The sequence below is a fragment of the Drosophila elegans genome, unplaced genomic scaffold (assembly GCF_018152505.1).
Source record: "Drosophila elegans isolate 14027-0461.03 unplaced genomic scaffold, ASM1815250v1 contig_183, whole genome shotgun sequence".
Taxonomy (NCBI): Eukaryota; Metazoa; Arthropoda; class Insecta; order Diptera; family Drosophilidae; genus Drosophila; species Drosophila elegans.
Window position 1 is genome coordinate 13,705,261 of NW_024545550.1, and position 8,169 is coordinate 13,713,429.

Below are 8,169 nucleotides of genomic sequence, written 5' to 3' on the forward strand. Positions count from 1 at the left end.
CCAAGTTGAAGGTGCTCATTGAAACATCGACGCGGGGGCTTGTCAGTGCCGATTAACATTCAATTAAGATGTATTTAAAAGCTAACTTAATTTGAGTATTGAAAAATACTCGCAGTTCTTTATTATTTATTTGCGATGTGAACTTATGCAAACATTGTAAAAATCTTAGTCGGCGACCCTCACAAAGACACACGGCATTTCTGAAAATTTTTCTCAACTTTTTGTTGCTCACTGCTTATTAAATGAGAAATGCTAAATACAATATTAGCCATTTGCATATTATGTTCCCGAATACATGCCCCATTCAATTCATTTTTTTGTCAGGTTAAGTAAAAAATTGAACATTTGCATTCGCGTGAGTTTGAGGTTAATTTATTTCTTTGCTTTCAGGGATGTTCAGGCTTTCGATTTTTCTATGTTAACTCAATCCATTAAATTTCCATTTCTCTAAAACTATTTAAACGGTTTTCTGATTAGATTCAAGAAGGAACTTCCGACGGCGCTTGAACGTTTGATACTGTTACGATATTTGCTCACATTACGATATCGACTTGCGCTTCCAATTAGACTGTGCTGTGCGCCTGCGCGTCAGGTTCGCTTCGCGTTTGGCCCGAAACTGAGTTAGCTTGAATCGGCCAAGATCGGCCACAGCCACCACACAAGTTCGGCTTAAGCTGAAACCGGTGCTTATGGTGTAGTTTGTGTTTTTGAGCGTTTTTAAAGTTCCCTGGTTGGTTGGCCAACTTGCAGAGAGTTTCGGAACTGGTTTTGGCCACATGGCTCCATATTCTCTCTTGCTGCTTCTATTACAGTCGTGGTTAATGTTTTGTTGGCCCGACTAATTGGTCAGCGGTCTTCCCCGTTGGCTCTTGAGCAATTAGTTTTCGTTCTAATTGGTCAGAAATAAATATTGTCCGACATTTGCCTGGACAGTCAACAACAGTGTTGACCTTAGCAAAAAAAAAGCAAAGTGCCATCTGATCTGGTTTTTGCGGGTGCTGTCAATACCCAGATTGAATCTTGATGGAATGGGCAATAATATATATATATATTTTTTTTAAGTTTTTATTTTCTGATTCAGAGAGGCTGCACGTTAATTGAGTTTTCATCTGGCTTTAGATCAATGCAATGGTGCGAAAAGGTTGTAGAATACTTGATTTTCATTACCGAGGTTGAAATTTGTTGAGTAAAATTGTAATTAATTTGGAAAGCAATTAACAGGCTATGTTCCGATGCATTGTTTTAATGTGTGATCGGAATCAATACCAGAATTTTAAATTAATTTCGCTAGAAAATTTTGCGGTTTAAATCCGGTCGCAGGGCTCATGTTCTGTAAAGGCAAATTTTCGATTCCCAATGCTGCCGCCATGGTATAATACCATTGTGATCAAGCTGCAACGGGAATAGTTTCAGGCATCAATTTCGGAGGCAGCGGAGGGAACGTTCGCGGTAACGGCAGCGGCCACAGTGGCTGCTTCAACAGCAGCAGCAACACGCGGGGTATTTAGGCCCAAACAAACAGCAACAAAAACAAGAACCGCAACAATGCAATGCGAGCAAATAAATCGTGATCACGTGGTCAAGAGGGCCAGCCCAGAGCGAGGGTTCTGTGGTGTAGGTGGAGTTGCTGGTTGAGTACGCCAGGAACTGCACTGAACTCAACTCCTTCGTAACTCCTGCAGCAATAAACGTAGCGCTTGTCTCGACTGATAAAGCCACACAAAGAGCGAAGTGATCTACTAACAAAAACAGCAAGCACAACAACAACTGCTGCAACAAGATCATGTTCGTCGTGTCATACGAAAAAAAAAAAATACAATGAGAGAAGGGAGCCAACCGTGCTCTGGGAGTAGAGCTCAGAACCAACCGATCGCATACACAACACGCTTTTGTCACCCCCGCAACTCCTTCAGCAGTCGCCCTCCGTCCGCGCCCAATCATTGTCATCATCTTCATCGTCGTGGTGGGGCATTCAAATTTGGCGCTTGAATTTGTTGCAAGTTCAGAGTTGAAGCTGCAGCTGCCGCGCCGGCGAGTCGTCGCCGGCGCGCTGCAGAAACACAATACAACCAGAACCCACCAACAGTGCATGTCGCTGAGGCTGAAATCGAAATCAAGATCAGAACATAAAAACTAGAAGATCCGAATCAGCAGCATCATCGGCCACGCCGTACGGATCAAAACGAAGGGAAAGGTAGCCCGAGTTTTAGCGTGTGTGAGTATGCCGACTTCCCAGTTGAGTACAAGATTTCGATCGGAGGCCGCATCGTGACGCACAATGTGTTCATAGCGAAACTTCCTAGTTAGAGGCAGTTGCAGATGGAGCCCAGCCGACAATAAGCGCAGCATCAAATTTGATTCTAATTGTCGGCGCTGGTGTTCCGTGTCCAGGTTGATCAGCTGGTGCATACAACGATGCATACCATCATCATGCCACAACCGATTTGTGCTCCCAGATCAGGTCGTCCGTCTACGGGCCCCTTTTGTTGGGCAGTTGGCGATTTACTTGTCTATCAGACTCTCTTTATCGGCGCATCAACATTAAATAAGCTTGATGTGAGAATATTTTCGAGCACATCGCTAGAAATAAAAAGCGCCAAGCTATCAAACATACAAGTAGAAAAAGACTGGGCTTGGGGTCAGATCAGTTGTACCTTTTTAATAACAGAAACAATTTGCAACTTTTCCCTCCTCGCCCGTTCCAACGAAGAAAAGTTAGCTGACACACATTTCTCTCAACTTAAATCTGCAGCAAACAATGGTCCAGACCCTCGGCCAACATGCCAGCGCTGATCCCTTTGTATCTTTGCCTTTGCGGCATGTTGCACGCGTGATTAGCAGCTCAAGACCACAACAACACCGATAAAGCGAAGACCAGACGTCTCTCGTCAGGCATATGCGCTGATCCAAGCTCAGCAGAAACTAATCGAGATTAAACACCAGATCAGCGGATCAAACACCAGACCCCACTGCCAAGTCAAACAACAGGCAAAACGATCCAAGCGCCCTGAAATGCTTTATTTGGAACTCTTGAGCGAGAGACAACAGTCGAGCTGCCCAGGGCCCAGCATGTGAGCGCTTTCAAATTGTTTCAAGTGTGAAGATCAATTTCATGGCACGTTACTGGGCACTTCGGGGAAAACTTCTTCTAGATCTTCCTCTGCTGACCCACCCCATTTGCATAAATTTGAATACAATTGACGAATTGTAGTTTGGGTATTTGTCTGTTTTGTCTGGGGTTATAATGTGTCTATTATATTTTCACCCATTGTAGTTGCTGGGGAGATAGTGTGAGAAATTTTGTAGAACTTTGTGTGAACGAACCGTGGAAGCGTATCTACGTATTCGTATCTACGTTTCTGTGGCGTGCCTACTATTGATCCATCATCGGACTGGATTTGAACTTTAGTCGGTAATTAGACAAATTTAAATGTCATCAGAAAGTTCAGCGCACCACAGAGGAAAGGGGGCTCTCATAATCGAAGCCGATGGTTTATTGTTACGCGAAAAGATTTCGACACTTAAAGCTGGTTGCAGGCAAACTGGACGTGGAGCGACTCTTCAAACTAATCAGATTGACCCAGTAAGCCAGTTGACCGAACCGACTTGAATTTCGGTTATTGGGATTGGGTCCATGCTACCCGTCAACATTATTATTTGCCTTGTTAACTTGTCTGCACGAAATGACATTTTACAGCTAAATTTGCCGTCTGGACAAGATTTCCCAAGACCACTGGCATCTGGTTCAGCTAACGAAGCGATGTCGGAGCGTGGAAGATGTCCAAGCTCTTGCTGGTGCCAAAATCGATTTTGCAAGCATTGATCTCCAAGCACGCGGCTCTCGGCTCTCAACCCGTATCCCTTTTTTATTTGCAACTTCGTTCATCTGTGGCTTATTCTCTCTTCGATGTATCTAACTAACGAGGTCTCAGAGATGCTTGAAATTCGATTCTGCTCTAAATAAATCATAGACCTGTTAATGTACTTTCCGGATTTTGATTCGTTTGATTCGGCCTGAGAGCCCATCGACAGCGTTCTGCCTATGCTTTGAAAGTCAATGTAAAACGGGGACCGCTTTAACTCTTCAATGGGGCTTTAGAGCAAAATAGCTCCTTTTGCTATGAAGAAATTATATTCAAATAAGAAGCATAATATCGCCAAAGTCATAAATTAAAACCTAAACCTAAGATAAAAAAAAAAAAAAAAAAAAAAGAATACAAAATTGTTTTGCACGACGAAGTAGATTATACTCTGGTATCTTTGTTACTCATACCTGATTATGCTCGAAAATTATCATTTATATGGTGTTATCCAATCACAACAAACTGTTTTTTGCTCAAGCATACCTTTTTGTTTATCGATTAAGTTGCACTGCAACAGTCTTCATTTCCAATTAAATCGCGTTTACTTAACTCTTTGAAAGAGTGTAGAAAGTGCAATGTAAAAAAAATGCATTTCGTCGTAAAAAAAAACACCTCGCTATGCCTGGAAGGAAGCCACACAAAATGTATAAGTGCAGCACCAGCCAAAATAGGTGGTAACGCTTGCTAAATGATCAATCTCGCGATCGAGGGCACGTTTAAGGCTCTTACTGGTGTTGGCGGAAATATTACTCACTGTTGAGGTGATATAGACTATAACGTAAGTGAGTCCATTACTTAGCTGCTTACTAAATTAAGAGAAACTGAAACCGGTCTTGGAATATTTGTTACCTGGTTGATTATAATACATTTTGATGCTCAATATTTAGTCATTTATAACGTCAAACAAAATGTCAAAGATCTTTAAGTTAAACATTTAATTAATTCTGTCTATTTCATCAGCGAGTACTTCAGTCGCTTAACCTGTGTGGGTCTTTTTCAACTAGAGGGCAAGACTACCGTTTTCACATTTTAACTTCCGAGGGGAGAAAAATGAAAGGAAACGAATTTTCCTAAATGCCAAGCTGATTGATTTGCGTAGCAAACGATGATGATGTTTTAAAGAAAAATTATTAATTAGGCTTTTACGGTTAGAGCGGAAGAAAGGCAATTGAAAGATGTGAAAAATCAGTAAAAACATATATAACCGCCAGCTGCCCGGCCACTTGGAGGAAATTCCGTCGCAAGAGTAATGACTCTGTATTAATTCCAGAAATTAAGGGTTAACGCTGGTAGGGTTGCTTAACCACTGTAGACATGTTATTGTTAAAGGTGTCACCAGGGTAAGTGCAGAACTCCAATGTTCTGTCGAACACATCAAATTAAATAACTGAGAAGATTAATCGATAATTTAGACAAGAAAAGTCCAACTCCTAACTATTGTCAATAAATAAGGGAGAAAGTTAGTGGGGGTGTCTCGAAAGATCACAGGTTTTTAACCCTTTCACTATATGTCTCAGTATATAAAAAGGCAAAAGATAAATAAGCAAAACCGAGTCACACCGAATAGCAGAGAGAGAGACTGCCATAGAGCGCTCAAAAAGTCACTCATACGCTCCGAATACCCGGTTGGCTTTCCTCTCTCACAAGAGTGCTCTTGTCTCTCTGGGCCCACTACACAGCCAGCTAGAGTGTTTTTCCCCACAGACAGAGCGTCGTCAGTTGGCTTCGACTTCCACTAAACGTCTACTGGATTGTGCTCCGCCATGCTCCCTACTTCAAATAATTCTCCCGTCCGATGGCATATTTTGTTTGTGGATATTTTGTTTCCTCTAACAAATGCACAGATTTTCGCCATTCTTTTTTTTGCGCATTAAGTCGGATTTTTAATTTATATTCTCGCCGCCTCATCTTGCCTTGGTGAAAAGGGCTCGTTTCGTCTTCGTCTCTTACTCTCGTTTACTGATGGAAACATTTCCGTTTTGAATTTGCGCAATTTGCTTGTAGTCGCGTTTTGTCGCTAAAATCTGCATAGGAAGGAGCCAGAATACGAGAGGTTTATTACCTAGGGCGTTTCTTCTGCATACGATTATTTTTTGTTTTTGCGATTCTAGTGGTAAACATGGATAATGAGATTATGACCATCTTTGTTCTGTGAAATACATTGCTATCTTAAATGGGCAATGTCCTCAAAGTGATTTTTTATATGGAAACTTTGGAACCTAAAGTGCCTTATCACCGATAAGAGTTAGCTAATATATTAAAACTCTTCAAGTCACTTTGTGAAAGACGCCGGTTATCTCCATCTTCGCTACCTTTTCTTATCGGCTGAAATAAATTGAAAAACACATGCAACTCTCTAATGTATATGAGTATACATATGTACATATGTTCAAACACACGTTCGGATAGGTACTTTCGTATGTATTTACCAATGTACGAATCAGGCATCGTCATCATCTCCGCCTCGACCCTTGTCCTGTTTCAAGCTCCGCTCCCCTTCCCCTTATCGCTCACGTTCCCGTTCCCGTTTCCGTTCCCGACCCACTCCCTTCTAGCTCCACCTCCGGGACACGTATGAAAGTGTGCAATGCGAGTTGAATTCGTCATACACGCTCCGTCGACGTCGACTGTGGCTGAGGCGCCAGCAGCGCTGCCGGCTGCGCAGCTCGGCTTTTACTCGGCATTCGCTTCATTTTTTTGCTCCACGCTTTTTTCGTTTCAAGCTCCAGTTGAGGGAAAGAGAGAGCTTCAGGGGTAGAAAGAGAGAGCTGCTCACACATAGATACACATACATACAGACGCGCATGTTGTTGTTGTTGTTGTGGGTATATTGCTGCACACGAGTTGCCGCTTTAATACCTATATATATGTGTGGGTGTGTGTCTCAGTCTTACATGATTTTTATTTCCTTTTTCAGTTGACGTTGTTGTTGTTGTTTTGCTCCCCAGTTTTTAGACTCCGCCTTTTTTGTCGTCTGCATGTCTCTGGTTGTGTGTCTTCGCCACCCCGTCCCCACACTCCGCACACTTTCAGAGGCCACCTTTCGGCTTCGCAGTCTACTGTTGTGGGATTTTTAAGCGACGTCGTCGTCGCTGCCTCTGATAGAAGGTTGGAAAGGGTGGAATGGGGTGGTGGGTGGTTAGGCGATGAAAGGTGGGGCAGAGGCTGCCTGGTGAAAGAGTGAATGTATGTAAGAGACTGTTTGGTACTGTGCTTCGGTTTCGTTTCGTTCCATTCGCATTTCGTGTGATTTATTCTCTGTACTCGTTGCGTACTTATGCTCACTTGCCCTGTGTGTGTGTATGAATGTGCATGTGTATGTGTGTGGCTCATTTTAACTCTCATCCATTCGTTTTGAACTTAATGTGTAGCTTGGACTCCAAGCGAAGCGACGAATGGGAAACGAATGAGTTTTCCTTGGTAGCTTGTTTAGGTTTATTTAGCACACAAAATTATACATACGATTGCAGCTTTATATACTCGAAGCTTTCCCTCCTACTTTCCCTATATACTACATGGTAGTACATTGCAGACGTATTCTCTCATGTGATTGACTGAAATGGCTGGAATGTTCTTGTGTGTTCATACATTTGCTAAAATAGGACAGAGACGATTGTATCAGTTATGTTGTGCATATATCACGTATATGACATTGTGGCTATACTAAGAGGTGTGTGAACAGCTTATTTATGTATAAAAACCGGATACAGTCGAACTTATGAGTTATGAATTACATAAATCTGGTAAATGCAAAGCAACAAACGTTTTTATGTACAACCGAAAAACCAAGTGAGACACGCTTAAATTGCCGTTTTGAACGGAACAGTTAACTCTGTAAAACTACTTATTTATTCGGAAGAATCAAAACCCCCTTCAGCGAACCCCAAAGGCCTCAAAAAGGTTTCAAATTATTTTAGAAGTACTTGAGGGCGGTACTTACAAAAATAGGACAGTCAAAGGCAAAGGGTTCTTCAAAGGCAATGCAATTTTCCAAAGCACTTGCAAATGAAAATGACACCGGTAAAAAATTAAATAAAAGCAAGAATAAATTTTAGAAATAGACGGAAAGAAAGTTTAATTTAATTCAAGTCAAGGCCAAGTCCTGGAAGGCAGATGGTAGAGTCCATCACGGAAGTTAAAGCGCAAAAGAGCCGACGTTGCCACAATGTGGAGCCGAAAAACGGGTCACTTTAAGGTCATCCACACTTTGGAGCAGGTTCAGCAATGACCTCGCGATGGCGGCTACTTTATTACTTTAAGATTTTGCCTTGACTTTGAACAACAGTTTGCCTGGATGTCTTTTTTC

The 8,169-nt window shown here is 42.2% G+C and overlaps 1 protein-coding gene across 2 annotated transcripts in view; it reads right to left on the reverse strand.

The window, feature by feature from the left end:
- Positions 1–7,179, reverse strand: part of LOC108141382 (protein jim lovell) — a 29,976-nt gene extending 22,797 nt beyond the window's left edge. The window contains exons 1-2 of one of the 2 annotated variants that reach the window (XM_041707230.1): positions 6,758–7,179; positions 6,293–6,609 (exon numbers count right to left, since the gene is read on the reverse strand). The gene's annotated coding sequence lies outside the window, so the exon portion shown is untranslated. The remainder of the gene's footprint in view (positions 1–6,292; positions 6,610–6,757) is intronic. The other variant, XM_017264727.2, reaches the window with a different exon arrangement.
- Between the last annotated feature and the right edge of the window lie 990 nt (positions 7,180–8,169).